The 16,865-nt window shown below is 35.7% G+C and overlaps 2 pseudogenes; both read right to left on the bottom strand.

Moving 5' to 3' along the window:
• Positions 1-5,544: 5,544 nt before the first annotated feature.
• LOC115963557 lies at positions 5,545-6,661 on the bottom strand (annotated as a pseudogene).
• Positions 6,662-10,725: 4,064 nt separating this feature from the next.
• LOC115963556 lies at positions 10,726-12,760 on the bottom strand (annotated as a pseudogene).
• Positions 12,761-16,865: the final 4,105 nt, after the last annotated feature.

The raw sequence follows: 16,865 nt of genomic DNA, 5'->3' as shown, positions 1-16,865 counted from the left end.
TACAAGACCCAGCATCGTATAATAGATTTATAAACAAACCCACATCTCCAAAAAAAAAAAAAAATTTGATATATAAAACCCCAATTCTCAGAATTTCCAAAAACTGAATCTTTTAAACAGATAGAAATGAATCAAACTCAAATTCTACAAAATTATTAAATTACACGTAAAATAGGTCCACAACAGAATCAATTCAAAGGACCAAATTAAGTTATACAACAATTCCAATATCCATAAAACAAAGTGGTTGACAAATGACAGCAAAAGTTATACTCTTACACTACATGTTCATTGAAATCACACAGGATAAGACCCAACCCAAATACTTACACACAAAATTGACAGAAAATACTTACACATACCTACACAAATAGTCGTTGAAATCACACAGGATGAGACCCAACCCAAAAATCTAGGCTCACATGATGCATGCAACGTAAATAAACTCAAAATCTTTAAATTAATCCCTATCTAAAAAAAAAAAAAAACACTGGCACAAGCCAAACAACCAAATAGCAGAGCAAGCTCTGCATCATTCTATATAGCATATTGCAGCTTTAGCTGCAACTTGCAACCTCCATATACAACACAAAAACTGATACTGTTACAGCAAAAGAGAACCTAAATTACAGCAAAATCACCTATACAAAACTATACAGATGAATCCTGTCCATTCCATTACTTGGACTTAAGGGACATTAGAATTGAGACTCCAATTCCTACATAAGGCTCTATCAAGAATTGAGTCATCATAAATGGGGACACTCTCCACTCTATTAAGTAGAGCAGATGGAAAAATGAAATAGTAAAACAATGGAATTAGAGACTCTTTTTTTTTTTTTTTTGGATAAACAGAATTATAGACATTACTTATCATGCAAAATGGAAAAATCCAAGACAAGAAAAGGAAAAAAGAATATGATACTTCCTGCTTAACTTAGTCAAGGCAGATAGGATAGGGAAAAGTTTGTTTTCTTTATAATAACAAAATCCTTGCCCTGCAGAATTTTAAGCTAATTTTGGTGTTCTTATATTAAGCATACTTTATTCCAATAATAGCTTATTGCATCAGGAATTTGTAAAAAAAGATTTTTTGTAGTCTATGAAACTTAGATTGTATGAGGTTTTTTTGAGTGTTTAAGTTTGGGCAAATGAAAATTTTATAGATCTGAAAAATTATGCATATGTTTCCTAAAATTTCCTGTGGATCTAAGTAGACCCTTAATATTGTCCAAGATTGTTTCACATAAATTCTCCCAATAATCTAAGCTAGAAAAATATATCATTGCATTAGTCTTGCATTGTGTTATGCTGAGAAAGAAAATAATGACTTGGGTAGAAGGTGAAATTTAAATACCTGAACTTGTTTGCAGGGAAAAAATTTCTCATCTCTCCCCAACTGGATAATCATCAAATAACCCTATAGGCACATTCAAAATTTGGGAATTACACAGAAATAAAACAGAGAAAAAAAATTTAAGAAATTTATAAAAGAAAAGAGAGAGTAGAAGATGGACTAACCACATTGTTTTTGTGTTACCATTGCGCAAACAAATCTGGAGCTTCTCTTATTTGGTTTGTCATCACATGCAGCTCTTGAATTTCGACCATTTGCAGCTGAAGAGAATAGAACATTCCATTTTATTATTACTTCTTAAAGTATAGCTGGAAAATTAAACGCGAAAAAAAAAAAAATTAAAAAAAAAAAAAAAAACTAAAAAAAAATTTAAAAAAAAACTAAAAGTGAATTTGGCAATCTTTGATAATTGTTTGGTTGATTCAATATGAGAAAACTTATAGCTGGGATCTGTCTTGGACCAATTTGCGCAGCTAGGGACAAATTTTAATAGCGTCAATACCAAAACATTGAAGATGGGAAATTTTGGACCACTCTTATTCACTTTTTATAAATTTGGGGCAACCGCTCATATCATATGGGAAATAAGTTTGCATGAACTATTCAACCTCTTTCATTAAACAATATCTACATAAACCCATATATGACCCACAACACAAAAGAGGTAGAACTCCAATTAAAAAACCCACATGTTAACCAAACCAAATTGTTGAGGTATCCACACAACAGCACTACACGAAGAAATCAGAATCACACTAACCCATATTTGACCCACAATACAAAAGAGATAGAGCTCCAATTAAAAAACCCAGCAATCAAAAATTCAACATCCTAAAAAAAATCAAATTCAAAGAAAAATCAACATAACAATCATCCATATCATAGCACGAAAGAGGCAGTAACAAAATTTTAAAAGAAAAAAAAAATTCAATCAAAATAATCTAATCCTTACATTGAATTATTATGCGGGGCAGTCACAAGAATGGAGCACAGATACCTGAACTAAATCATCCACCTTTTGTCAGTATTAATATATTTTGAGGAAAGGAAGAGACAAAGGAGGGAAGACAGAGAGACTGCTATTCCAAGCTGGCATTAGCAAAAGCTGAAGGGTTGTCATTGAGGAATTGAAACCGCTGAAAAATTAACACTGATGAAGGGTTGCCGTTTAAAAGGCGGGGAGGCAGAAATCGTGAAACACAGTAAACCAAAAGGTGAGGAGACAGAAAGGGGATTTGAAACCGTGAGACATAAGCTTGGGCTTGGGCTTGAGCTTTATTGTGGAATTAAAGCTATAAAGATTGGGCTTTATAGTAGAGATAAGGCTAAGAATTATTTTCATTTTTTTAGTATTTTAAAATTTAGAAAAACTATTTTAAAATTATAGAAGAAATTCAAGAAAAAAGATGATAATGACATAGCTGCTGACATGACTCAATGTGAGCGTAACAACATTAATTGTCATATTTCAGCTTTTAGTATTAAATAGATATAGATAAGTTTAAGAATCTAAAGTATTGTTCATTATTGGACTTTTAAGTGAAATAATTATGATATAGTATTTTGCCAAGTATTAATAACCTTGGGCTTTTGATAAAATAAAGCCAAGTAGTTAGTTTTGGCTTTTAATAGTGCCAACGTAAGTTGGGTTTTTGATATTGCCAATGAGAATTGAGTTTTTGATATTGCCAATGAGATTTGGGCTTTAAATATTGCTAGTAAGAACTGGGTTTTAATATTGCCAATGAGGATTAAGCTTTGATATTGCTAGCGAGAACTAGGTTTTGATATTGCCAATGAGGATTGAGCTTTGATGTTGCCAATGAAAATTAGGTTTTAAATATTGCCACCGAGAACTGGGCTTTGATATTGCCAATGAGAATTGGGCTTTGATGTTGCCAATGAAAATTGGGCTTTGATATTGCTAATAAGAATTGGGTTTTGGATAAATAAATTGCCATGAGTTTAAACCATGAGTTTTGATTATGGATTTGAATTCCATTGATAAAATTGTCATGGGTTTAAATCATGAGCTTTTCAAATATTCTCAAGCATCAGTATTCTTGGTCTTTAAATAGAATAGGATGTGTGTATTGGGCTCATAGGGCCAGTTTTGGACTTAGCTAAATAATGATAATAAAATTGGGTAAAATATGAGTTTTTTGGGCTTTTTATGATAGTTTATATCATGACCCAATTTACATAATGAGATATAAAATATTTGTGATTAACATAATAATAGAGCGAAAAATACGTGGGAAAACCCAATAACTTATTAGTGGTATTTGAAAATAAATAGGTGGTACTTAAATAAAATTAGGTGTAAAAAAAAGTATCCTAACACCATCTAATCTAACATGCAGGGTGAACCAATTATCAAAAATACTGTGCAGGGTGAACTGGTAAACCAATTATGTGATTAATGGTCATTATAAATTAAAAAACATATCATCAGGAGGTAATCGATATTGTGAAGAGGCAATTCAACCCTTTGCTTTTATATCCAAGGCAATTTTATGAATACCGTTTCAGTTTCAGTTTGTACAATGGAATAAAATATTTCGATACCGGTCTATTTTGATGTACCAAAAGTCCTAAAACCTAAAAAGAAGAAGAGAACTTCAAAGAAAATTTTGAATACACGACTGTGATGGGATTTGGGATGTGGGAATATTGGGATTTGATAGAGAGAGGACTTAAGAGAAAAAGGTTATTATCTCTCTTTATTCAATCCTCTCTAAAACTAACCCCACCTAGTAATTCTCTTGTGTATTTCTCTATCTTCTCTTTCTTACATATTCCCCTATCTTCCTTTTTCTCTTAAGTCCAAATCCCAATATTCCCACATCCAAATGCCATCACAGCCGTGGATTCAAAATTTTCTTTGAAGTTCTCTTCTTCTTTTTTGATTTTAGGACTTTAGTGTATTTTTTTGCAATTTAACACCGAAATGCTAACAATTTCTTTAGTTGGCACGTTTCTAAAACTAATTAGGAAATTAACAACTCCAGTCTATTAAACTTAAGTTCACTATAGCAACTCGAGTCCTAGAGATTTGAGTTTCAGGTGCTAATAGAACTAAGGTGAAAAATTATCTGCGTGGAACTTGAATCTTTCCTTAAAGAAACAACACATCAACAACCCCTCCTAGAGACCTAGAGAGAAACAACACCCAAAAAAACCCAAAGAAAAAAATAATGAAGCAGAGAAAGGAGAGTGGGAGAAGAAGAACATGTTGGATGTTTGAGAAAGGAGAAGAAGAATAGTGGGACGGCAGGAAGATGGAGAAAAAAAAAAAGGATGGGGAAAGAAACAAAGAATGAAGGAAGAAGGAAAGCAGAGCAAGAACTCAAGTCTTAGTCTTAGAGACTCGAGTTCCACGTGCTAGCAGAGTTGAGGCGGATTAAAATCCAATTGGAATTCAACTTTAGTTCTATAAACAATCTAGTCTTCTCTCTTCTTCCTCATGGTAGTCTGCTACTGGTCTCACTCTCCCTCTCCTCTCCCGTTATGGTCAGCTCTAAGATTGCCTCTACTTATGCAAAATTCTCTTTGAAAAATGCTTGACCCAATCACTTTTCTAGAACTTTCATTGACAAGGATGAAGCTGAAGGAGAAACAATTGCGTTAAGTTTAGAGTTTAGACCCATCAAGAAGACAAAATAGGTAGGTTTAGAAAGGGAAAAGGAACCCAAAATTCATACCGGCTGAAATATGTACTTTGGCAGAAATTAACCGAAATAGATCGAAATTGGCCGAAATTTTATCTGAGGTGGAATAAAAGGTGTTTCCATTCTGATACAAGAAATTTTAGCCATTCTGGCTGTAACGAAACAGAATCAATAACATTGGTCCAAGGTTCTAAATTGATTGACACCCAAAAAGGTGGGCTTGACTAGTTGTAGGACTTAAATGGTCCAATTAAATGGAGATCTTGTTATGAAAAGCAGGACTTGGCTTTAACTTGAGAATTCCTCCAAACTGGGTTGGAGCCTACAATCCATGATGTCTTGGTTTATAAGACCATGCACATGTATTAAATCACACGCATTAAAACATTTAAACAAATTACATGACTATTAAGTTGGTAATATGACTATAATTCTAATGAAATTCTTTTAAGTGGATCCAAGGAAATTCTATCTTTTAACTTGGGTAAAATTCTAATGGGTTGTTGTCTAGGGCTACTAACAATTGAGCTCCATACCATTCCCTTCTATTTTGTCAAACAAATCCAACAAATAATTGTCAAAATCATCTGCAGTGTACTTTACGTATTTCTCAGCGTGCCTTCCACTCTCTACTTGATTCCCAAACCTTCCAAGCAGTTTGAATCCCATAGATTTCCTCAAAACATGCATTAAAACTCTTAAATCTCAACTTCAAAGCCACCCTCAAGGCATTACTCGAGCTCCCACCAATCCCTTCATCCTTCAAACAATGAAACACCTTGGTCCATGAAGCCTAAAAATTATTCCAAGCAAATTGTCTTATCTGCCCATGTCGCTTACAAACCCAATTATCACCTAATTGCCCACCAAGATCCAAATCTTTCAGAATATTATTCATAGAGCTTCGATTTGTCCTTAAAATTGGAATGTAAAGAGGTTATTAACACCAACAATCACCTAGCTATAGGAGTCAATTTCAAGCTATCACTATCATCATTTCGTAAAGGCTCTAATTGATCATCACCTTCACAAATTTCCAACAAGAAGTTCAGAGTATTACTATAATCCATAATCAATTTCACATAATTTATCACGTACCGCATCAACAGGTGAATCTCACCACTCTGCATGGGCTTCTTTGAGGTCTCACTCTGCACTGCGTTCTCAAACTCAGCAAATGTCCTGCAAGCTTCCTTGCCAAGACCAAAGAGCAAATCTCTCACTTCATTGATCACGACATCATCCGTAATCAACACCCCAGTCGGGCCAACGCCTTGGCCATCACATCACACATTAGTATCCTAAAGAGCTTCTTAGGGGATCTTCTCCCGATCGCAACAACTTCACCAAAATTCAACAACTGCATCACGCAACCTTTCACAGTTTTGTTGAAGCAAATCTCTTTGGTTTCATCGGTTTTTCAGAATATCTGATCACAGTAGCCACTAACGACATTCTTCTTAGCTTGAATCCATTTCTTCATCTTCTCATCTAGTAAGTTCCACTTGAGTTTCTTAACCACTAAGAGGCTCAACTTCTCGATCCCTAAAATCATGAGCCACTCATCCAAAGATGTTTCATTAGATACCGAATTGGCAGTGTCCAAAAGGTAAGTTGGGAAAAGTGATGACATGGAAGGATTTCGAGCTATAATTATTCCATAATTTTCAAAACCGTCTATTTGAGACCTGTCTGGTGGGAAGATTGCATTATGGAATTGGAACTGGAATGAGAGAATAGTGAACTACTATCAGTCTCAGACTTGATGGCTGGAAATACTGATGAAATGTCAAGTGTTCCAGTCTAATCCCAACGGCCACTACCAAACTTCGAATTTTCTGGTGGAAGAATTGACCCTCCTACTAGTATTCTTTTTCTATAGACTTGGATATACTCTTCGTCATAGCTTGAGTAAATCGTTCCCTAATCAACGCAAATGTCATCATCTCGATCATCCTTAGAGAAGCTTTTGGAACCAGGCTCTCACTGATGTGTTGAGACTGTTCACTATGCCGCTAGTGTTGATGCTAGTTGTCGTGGTCGTAGCCATGATTTTGGGTTTGAGTTAAAGAGAGAAATTGGAAGAGAAAGGAAGTAGAGAATTATTAAATTCATGGTATAGTCCTACATACATAAAATGTAAGAGGAAAGAACACCACCAAGTTCCGATAATAGTGTAATACTGAAATAATTGGTCTTTTGGATTTAGACTCTTGGCAGAAACTGAGCAGAAAAAGATGCAAAATGAATTGGCTGGTTGGGAAGGTTGTTGGGCTTTGTGGAGCCTAGTTTTATTTGATCTGGTTTGACGATCAGACCCGACCCTAATAATATTGCGGGGTTTTTAATGGAAGATTTACTGAGGCTTAGTCCATGGAGTGGAGCCTCTTGGGGGCCCTCAGGAAAAAAAAATTTGGCCTGTTTAGCCCATTATGGAACCGACTTTGGTGATTAGGGTTTTATAGGGTTGTTGCCATGTTTTTTGAGATAGTGTGAAAAATCTTGTAGCCGCACCTTGTATTTTCTTCTTCTCTGATAATAGCGAAATCCTTGCAACTCCATGGACGTAGGCAAATTGCCGAACCACGTAAATATTGTCTTGTGCGTTTGATTGCTTTCTTTGGCATGTGTTTTCTCTATTTTGTTGTTTCTCACAAGTTGGGAATTCGGGTTAATTCCCTCCAACTAGGTTTGGTGTGGTGATTTTTAACAAAAGGGACATGGTGAGGAAACGAGGAAGTAATGCGCGGGAACTTTCTTTCGGAGAGGATTGGGTTTTAAACACATAGATGCAAGATAAAAAAAAATAAAAAATAAAAAAATATGTGGTTTTTCTTAATGCGTTTGAATTGGGCGTTTTGCCTGTGTGTATGCGTTTTTTTAGGGGGTCTTATAGGAATTGTTTACAGATCCACAAAAGTCAGTAAAACACAGACTTCTAGGTAAATTTGGGTCATGCGGCACTATTCACACTTGTAAAATTAGTTTGCTATAGTATTTTTAGCAATAAATTTTCAATTTTCAACAAATAAGTGGTATCCAAATACACCATTAATGTTTAACATAATGTGTGGGCTTGATTTGCATTCTTGACCCATTAATTGTGAGGCTGCCTCCAATTCTCTTTGTAGACAATGGGCTTGAATTTGCTTTCTGGTTAGGTCGAGTTGTCCAAGTTCCAACAATAGATCGAGAAGGTTTTCAGAGAAGTGGAGGCGTGTTTTTTTGGTTCAACTTGTTTAGACTCCATGCATGCGGCCTGAATTGGGTCAGATCAACTTCTCTGTTTTTTAATTGGTTTTATGAGAATAAGATTGTGTTGGGTTATGATTGTGCATGTCCGTTTAGATACATCTGAGAGAGAGAGAGAGAGAATGAGAAGCAGCTGGTGAACAAAGAGAATGAGAGGAAAGAGAAAGATTTGTTTCTATTATTCAACTGTGGAAGTTTTTAAGGTGAGAAAATCACTAGGAGATGGAGAGTGACAATGCTCTTTTGGTGAGGAAAGCTACTGTTGTAACACTAAAAATAATTTGCAAAAGTTGGGATTTTGGAGAGGTTGTTAGAGCCGATTTTTTATGGGCTTGCTCTCTAAAGATGAGTTGAAAGAGCCCATTGGAGGTGCTCTTAGTAGTATGGATGATTTTGCGCATGATGCTTATTATATGCATTATTTAATTGTTTTTGTTGTATCCATTATTTTGTACCTTTTTTGTTTCTTTTACTTAAAAGTACATCATAATTTCATTCTCAAAAAAAAAAAAAAAAAAAAAGGTACATCATAATTTCTAGTCCAGCTGATGCTGTTCAAATAGTATTGGCCCAACACAAAATTCTTAGTACACCCATGATTTTTGTGTCCAGTTATTGAAAGAAAATCTGACGCTAGTCCAGCTGATGTTATTCAAATAGTATTGACACAACACAAAATTCTTAGTGCACCATGGTGGATGTTGATGCACTTGAGGATGCTATTTTGATTAATAAGTACATGGCGTTGAGTTTGTGGGAATTGATTGCCAAAGTTTTGAACGAGCTCATAAACAATAAAACTTGATTATGTTCATAGTCATTGTGGAACCTTCAACATCCACGACCTTCCATATAGATGGCATGGTTTAGTTCTTTTGTTTTGCGCACGTGTGGCTAATGAACTGACTTCTTGTCTATTATGTGCATAATAAGTCTTCTATCTCATTAGAATTCCATGTCTAAATCAACATTCATATGATGTTATTGATAAAAGAATTAGGCTAGGGAAGTATGCAATTTCATCAAATTTGTTTTTTTATTATTTTATGAATCAGTTAGCATCAGAGTGTTCAATCAAGATGACTCCGTGACTTGTATTTGTCATGTATAACATATCTATCACAACAAAGAACTTCCTAACAGCTATTAGAAGTTAGCTAGAGAAGCATCATGAGAACTCTCCATTAGCGAATGACAAGATTACGTGCAAAAGAGACCACACAATAAAGAATTGATTCAGCTGCTTGATTCCAAGAAGATCAACCGGATATATATTGGCGATTTCTTTTATGGTGTTCTACTACTGCCCCAAAACAACAGGGTTTAATATCAAAAATAACATTGATTGGCCTTTTTTGGTACTTTTATTTTTCTTTTACTTGTAATGATCTCTGCCCTTGTCCTTTGGTTTCTTGGAGATGGGTTGATTATGCTGATTTTAAGATAGGCATTTGTAATTAATTTTCTAAGAAAGTCTAGAGACACAAAAAATTTGACATATACTAATGTGGCAGATTGTAAGCGGTAGGTACTCAATTGATGTGAAAAATATTGTCAAGGTTTTTTTTTTTTTTTGGTATGTAGGTTTTTTTCCTCCAATGTGATTGAGATAACTTTTTTGTATATTTTGCTGTATCCATGAGCTTCATGCGAGTATTCTTCATCAGCATTTGTACATTTTAATCTCAATATTCCATGCTCATTTTCTATATATACTAAAAAGATTATTCCTCAATGCTTTCATGGTCATCATCAGTAGGATAATCCCAATAATAAACCAAACATTCAATACTTGGTTGATATATTTATGTATTTAATATTTTTGGTTAATTGTGCTCTGCCCCCCAAAACTATGGGGCCAACTTCAAGCCCTCACTACGCTATTATAAAGAAATCAACCTCCTGATTGATTATGATATGCCATTAACAATTTTTGCCAATTCAAAATTAAACAGAAAATTCACAAGCTCATGATGGGAGAAATTCACTATTTGGACATTGCTTGATTTCAGAATTTTTTTTAAAAATTTTAAAATTGATGGAAATTGTTAACAGCATGGAGTATTTTGTGGGGATTAAATGTGAACCTATCATTTAGAGGGACGGAGAAATTAACCCTAAGATTATTCTTGAGCATGATCTCTAAAAAGTTCCATGATGCCTTAGTTGGTTGTGGATGAAAACATGCACCTTTTGAAGAAAACACTAGCAGATACACTCAGCAATAGAATTGCAAGAACAAAATTGATATAAAAATATAAACATGCTAGAACAGCAAGTATACAATCAAGTAGCCCATAGGGTGTCCAACTAAGTACATATGTTTCTCAAAAAAAAAAAAAAAAAAAAAAAAAAAACTAAGTACATATGGACACAAAGTTACTTCGTAGAAAATGGTGATTTACCTACAAAAACTAAAATCTATAGCACATTATAAACCCATGTTTATAACATTAAAAACAACAAAAATGGACATCATACAACCAAGCTACATTTAACAGGCACACTCCTTTCCAACTTGTCCTTCATTACAGCAAGAGTCCTCCTTTATCCTATGTACTTTTTCTGCAGTACTCACGGTGATCCCTTGAACAAATCCAACAAATAACCCTCTAAATCTTCTGTTGTGTACTTTATGTATTTCCCAGCATGCCTTCAACTCTCTACTAGATTCTGAAACCTTCCCATAAATGATCAGTAAGCCGGGATTACCTTTTCCGATATAGATATCCTAAGCTCTTCTTGGAGTTGATCATCAGGTACCTTCCATGCAGTTTGAACCCTGTAGGTTTCCTCAAAACACAAATAAAAATTCTTAAATCTCTCCTTTAAAGGCACCCTTGAGGGATAACTCGAGTTCCCAATCCCTTCATTCTTCAAACAATACAATGGGTAGGTCCATGAAGCCCTTAGATAATTCATCACGTATTGCCTTATCTGCCCAAAACGCTCACAAACCCAATCATCACCAAATAGACTCATAAGATCATCCGAACCCTTCACCTCCTCCACTATATAAAGAATATTATTCATCAGAAAGACATACTGCAATGCACAATCCTTATAGAGCTTCGATTTCTCCTCAAGATTAGACAGTAAAGATGTTATTAGCACCAACACCCGCCTAGCCACCGGAGTCAATTTCAAGTGATCATCACTATCATCATCTTCACCAATTTCCAACAAGTTCATAGAATCACTATAATCCAGAATCAATTGCACATAATTCATTACGTACTGTGTTAGTGGGTGAATCCCACCGCTTTGCATACCTTTCACCGAGGACTCATTCTGCATTGCGTTCTCAAGCTCCGGAAATGTCCAGCTGGCTGCCTCACCAAGCTCCGTGAGCACCTCTCTGGCCTCATTGATCATGACATCATTAGTAATCAACCACTCCAATTGTGCCAATGCTTTGGCCATCACATCATACATTTCGAGTACCCTAAAGAGGTTCTCAGGCAATCTTCTCCCACTCGCAATGGCTTTACCAAAATCCAATAGCCGCATCACACAACCTTTCACGGTTTCAATGAAGCGAATCTCTTTGGTTTCATCAGCGCCACTGAAAATCTTATCAGACATACTCTTCTCACCACTGAGAATCAACCTAACCAAAATCTTCATGGCTTGAATCCATTTCTCCATCTTCTTATCCAGTAAATTCCACTTGATTTTCTGCACCTCTTTGATGCTCAACTTCTTAATCTCTAAGATCACGACGCGCTCATCCAAAGAAATTCCATTAACTAGTGAACGACTATTATCAGTCTCTGAATCATTGGGTGGGAAATATAATGATGGTATGGAAAGCTGATGATTAGGAGTTGTTCCATAACTGTTAGTGTCCGACATGTTTGGTGAGAAGAAGTGATAATATGAGGGTATGGAAGGATTTCGAAATATTAGGAGTTGATGATCCATAGCTGTCAGTGTCCGACATGTATGGTGGGAAGAAGTGATAATATGAGGGGATGGAAGGATTTCGAAATATTATTTCATAATTATCGGGGCTGTCTGTTTCAGACATGGCGGGTGGGAAGATTGACATTATGGAATATGAGGGTATGGAACGACTTCGAACAATTATTTCATAGTTTTCAGGACTTTCTATTGGAGATGTGGCTGGTAAGAAGATTGACATTATGGAATCAGAATTAGAACGAGAGAATTCTGGACTGCTATCAGTCTCAGATTTGTTGGATGGGAAGAGTGATGAAATGTTAATAGAGGAGTCTGGATTTGTTTCATTCCAATCCCAACTGCCACTGCCAACTTCCGACTTGGCTGATGGAAAAAAAGACCCTGCTACAAGTGACACACTTCTTTCTCTATACACTTGGCGAACCATTCTAGTCTCGATTTCTCTGAGCTCATCCACAGCCTCTGGATCGATCAAATTGTCCTCGTTGTCTTCATCGGCCCTTACTGGAGTGTTCAAACTCTGCACGATGTGCTGAGCAGTGTTGATGTCAGTCATGGTGGTCGTAGAGATCTTTTTTGGGGTTTGAGTCAAAGAGAGAAGTTGAAAGAGAAAGGAAGCTTTGGAAGATAGAAATAGAATGAGGAATTAATGAGCCGTGGCGGGACTGCGTTGGTCTCGCAACCATTGTTGATGCTAGTATTCGTGGTCCTGGCAATAATTTCAGGGGTTTGGCTTTAGTCTTACTTGAAATAGTCAGAACTCAGAATAAACAGAAAACGAAAAAGCGAGGGAACTTTCTTGTGGGGGTATATGCTAGTCCTCGTGCTTGGAGGATCTCTCTTTTTTTGTGTTCGTTATGGTGTGTGGGCTTTATTTGCATTCTTGGCCCATTATTTATGAGGGCTACCTGCTTCCAAAGCTTTTTGTAGACAATTGGATATTAATGTAACAGTATGGATCTTTGAATGTTTTTGTTGTATCCATTATTTTGTATCATTTTTTTTTCTTTTTTCTTTTTTTGTTTCTTGTACTAAAAGTACATCATAATTTTTGTGTCTAGATAATAGTGATAGCCCAACACAAATTTCTTAATGCACTAGTGATGGATGTTGATGCCCCTGATGATCTCAGTTGCATTGTTGAGTTTGCGGAGATTGGATTTACCAAAGTTTTGAACTAGCTCATAAACAATAATTTATGTTCATGGTCATTGTGGAACATTCAACACTCAAAGACCTCCATATAGGCATGGTTTGGTTCATTTGAGGATGTTGATGCACTTGAGGATGTCAGTTGCATTGAAAGATTATTCTTGAAGGTAATTTCTAAAAAGTTTCATGATGCTTCTGTTGGTTGTGGAAGAAAACACACACTTCTAATTTAGCAGCAATGCAACCTAAAAATTTATGATCAATAGTTATTAACCAAACAATTTAGTTTGACTTTCTAATTATCTTATGAATTTCATGATCAGTACAGATTCTATTCCTTTGAGAGGGTTATGAGGTTAGCATATTCTGATCTGCAAAGAAATAACAGTGGTTTGTGTTGCAAAATTAGTTATCGAGTTTCGCTTGAAATTAATAATTTGCATTCTAAGGCTAAGTAGTAAGCAAGGCATGCCCTAGAAACTACCAAACTAGACAACGTAATTTCAACGGAAACTATCATCAAGTGTAGTTCTCTCCTTTACAAATTGGACACCCTAGCTCATAATCATTATAAAAGACAATACATATCCTCATGGGATAACCCATATCGTGAAGATGAAAATCAGCCTTTTTTTTTTTTGGTCCAAGGTTCTAAATCGATAGAAACCTAAAAAAGTGGGCTTGTCTAGCTATAGGAGTTTAATGGTCAAATTCAATGGACATTTTTTTTGTCCAAGGTTTTAAATTGATAGAAACCTATAAAGGTGGGCTTGTCTAGCTATAGGAGTTTAATGGTCAAATTCAATGGACATCTTAATACCAAAAGGCAAATCATTAAGTTGGTCATGTGACTATAATACACATGAATTGTCTTTTAAGTTGCCATTTAAGTGGATGAAGGAAATTGTGTCCTTTTAACAAAGACTAAAATTCTGATGGATTAGTTTCTGGGGCTACCAACAATTGAGTTCCATACCATTCCCTTATGTTTTGTTAATTATTAGGGGCATATCATCCACGACCTCATAATGCCTTGGTGGTTCTCATTTGATTGCTTTGAAATTTGAATTTTTTTAATAGATATTATAAAATTTAAAACTTATAAATAATTGTTTTTACTATCACCATATTTTTTAGATGGTATTCAAACCGACAACAAGAGACTATACCGTTAATCTATCTAAAACAACTAAGATTATGTTTCTTTTTCTTTTAAAAAAAAATATGTTTCTTTTAAGGACCAAAATAGGGTCTTCTGCCTAAGCCCAATTGAACAATGCAACAAACACTATATGAGAGGGTGGTCCATGAGATTAGTAATGGCTCATGGTCAGGTAGACAATTGGTAGATTCAAACCCAGTCCTGCAATAATGGAACACCAAATGCACTTGTGTCAAGCCATACGGGCCCTGCAATATAGCTAATGGCTAGGAGTGATAATGAATAGATAAAATGTTAGTAATTGCTCATGGTTAGGCAGACAATTGGTAGACTCAAACCTAGTCCTACAATAATGGAACACCAAATGCAGCAAGGAGGCCCTCTTGGGTCAAGCCATAGGGGCCCTGCAATATGGCTAATGGCAAGGAAAGATAATGAATAGATAAGATGTTAGTAATTGCTCATGGTTAGGCAAACAATTGGTAGACTCAAACCTAGTCCTACAATAATGGAAGGAACACCAAATGCAGCAAGGAGGCCCCCTTGGGTCATGCCATGCGGACCCTGCAATATAGCTAATGGCTAGGAAAGATAATAAATAGATAAGATGTCGAATTAAGTTACGACAACTAACATTGAAGTCCAAACCCTCATATAAGATCCATGAGTTTCAGACCAGACATGGAAATTTTAGGATCACGCTTGTCTAGAAGCATGTGGGGTTATTTGGCTCCAAACACTTGGGAACACTGTCAGCTGGGAAGTAGTTACAGGACAGAGCCCGCTCATCTTTCATCACCAAATTTAGATCTATCCAAAAGTAGCAGCATTACTTGTAAGTTGCGGAGCTACATTTAAAAAGTTACCTCTAAATAACTGAAACATAATTTGCATTTAAACCACAACCAATGGTGGAAATGTGCCTTTCATTCCTACTGTACCTTCCTTCGACTGAAACTGCATACAGGAGCAGATCAATCAATGACTAGTAAACGACAACAATCCCACATATTTGCCATAGTTTCCCGCCAAAACTTGCCAAAAGGACATAGCTATTGGATAAGATCAAACAGTAAATACATATAATCCACTGCTAAAATATGCCTGGAGCGGCTTTTGTAGTGACATCTAAGGTTTCATGATTTAAATAGTAGAGCAAGTCCAATTCATTCATAACTAAAGCACTTTGTTAACACAGAAGAATACTCATTGACTTTTAGACCAAATAAAGGATTGGATTTCCTCCTTGTTGATTGCTTTGTAGTTGATTAGATGATTATCCCAAGCTTCAAAATTCTAGTGTAAATCAGATGTGTGTATTGTGTACACAATTTTTACTGATAATTTACACACAGGCAATGCTTCTGTACCGATACATGACCATTTTAGGGCATGTGCAGTGTTTGTGTCAACAGATAGGTCTTAAAGTAACGACTACACTCTTCACAATGATATTAGAGGAGGAGATTCTTGTTGAGTAAGAGGATACTGGAGAACAAGTGCACACGCATGTGCACACGCACGCACAACTCCACAAAAATTATATAACACAACTGAACAAAAAATTATACCTCCCTACTTGCACCACTAAGCAGAAGAAATTCTGCATATTTAGATTTTTTGTTTCTTATGTAAGTAGAGGTGAAACACACACGCCCACACACCCCACACAGAAACTAAAGGAAAATATTACACCTCATGAGTCACACTACAAAGTAGGAGCAAGTCTGCACATTTAGTAATTTTTTACTTCTGTAATTAGAGGTTGAAAAGAATAGAAACCTAGATCAACTTGAGGTGGGAAATATTGATTACTCGTTCTCCTCACCAAATCCTCTGTTCTCCATGTAACTTGTATTGACTGCCTTCATTTTCCTCCTTTGACTAAATTTCCCATCTACAAACTGGTTTATGAAACTATTTAGGTTTGTAACTTCTAATGATTTCTCTTGTAGACAGATGAGAATATTTAACAAGTGGATTCCATTAGAATGAAGTTATCTCCTAATACTTATTTGATTGAGTTTTCTGAAAATACTGCTTGACATCAAATCTATCATGAATCATCTCAAATATTCTGGAACAGAACATAGAAACGCTTCTTCAAGATAGAAGCAACCAATTAATACCACCTTTTCATAATCACTGGTGCCATCCAAACGCCATAGAAAGCAACTTCAAAAGTTAGTTTGATCTCGATCAAAAAATTCGTAGGCAACCCAATGGTACATGTTGATGTATGGTCTTGATGGGTGATCACAACATAATATGGTGTACCCTCATGCATGTAATGACACCCACTAGATAGATGGAGTTGCTTCTTAGGTGTGGTCTTGTTTCCGTAAAG

This window comes from Quercus lobata, chromosome 10, assembly GCF_001633185.2.
Source record: "Quercus lobata isolate SW786 chromosome 10, ValleyOak3.0 Primary Assembly, whole genome shotgun sequence".
NCBI lineage: Eukaryota > Viridiplantae > Streptophyta > Magnoliopsida > Fagales > Fagaceae > Quercus > Quercus lobata.
Note: the sequence above shows the minus strand (reverse complement) of the source record. Positions and strands in the feature narration are given on the sequence as shown.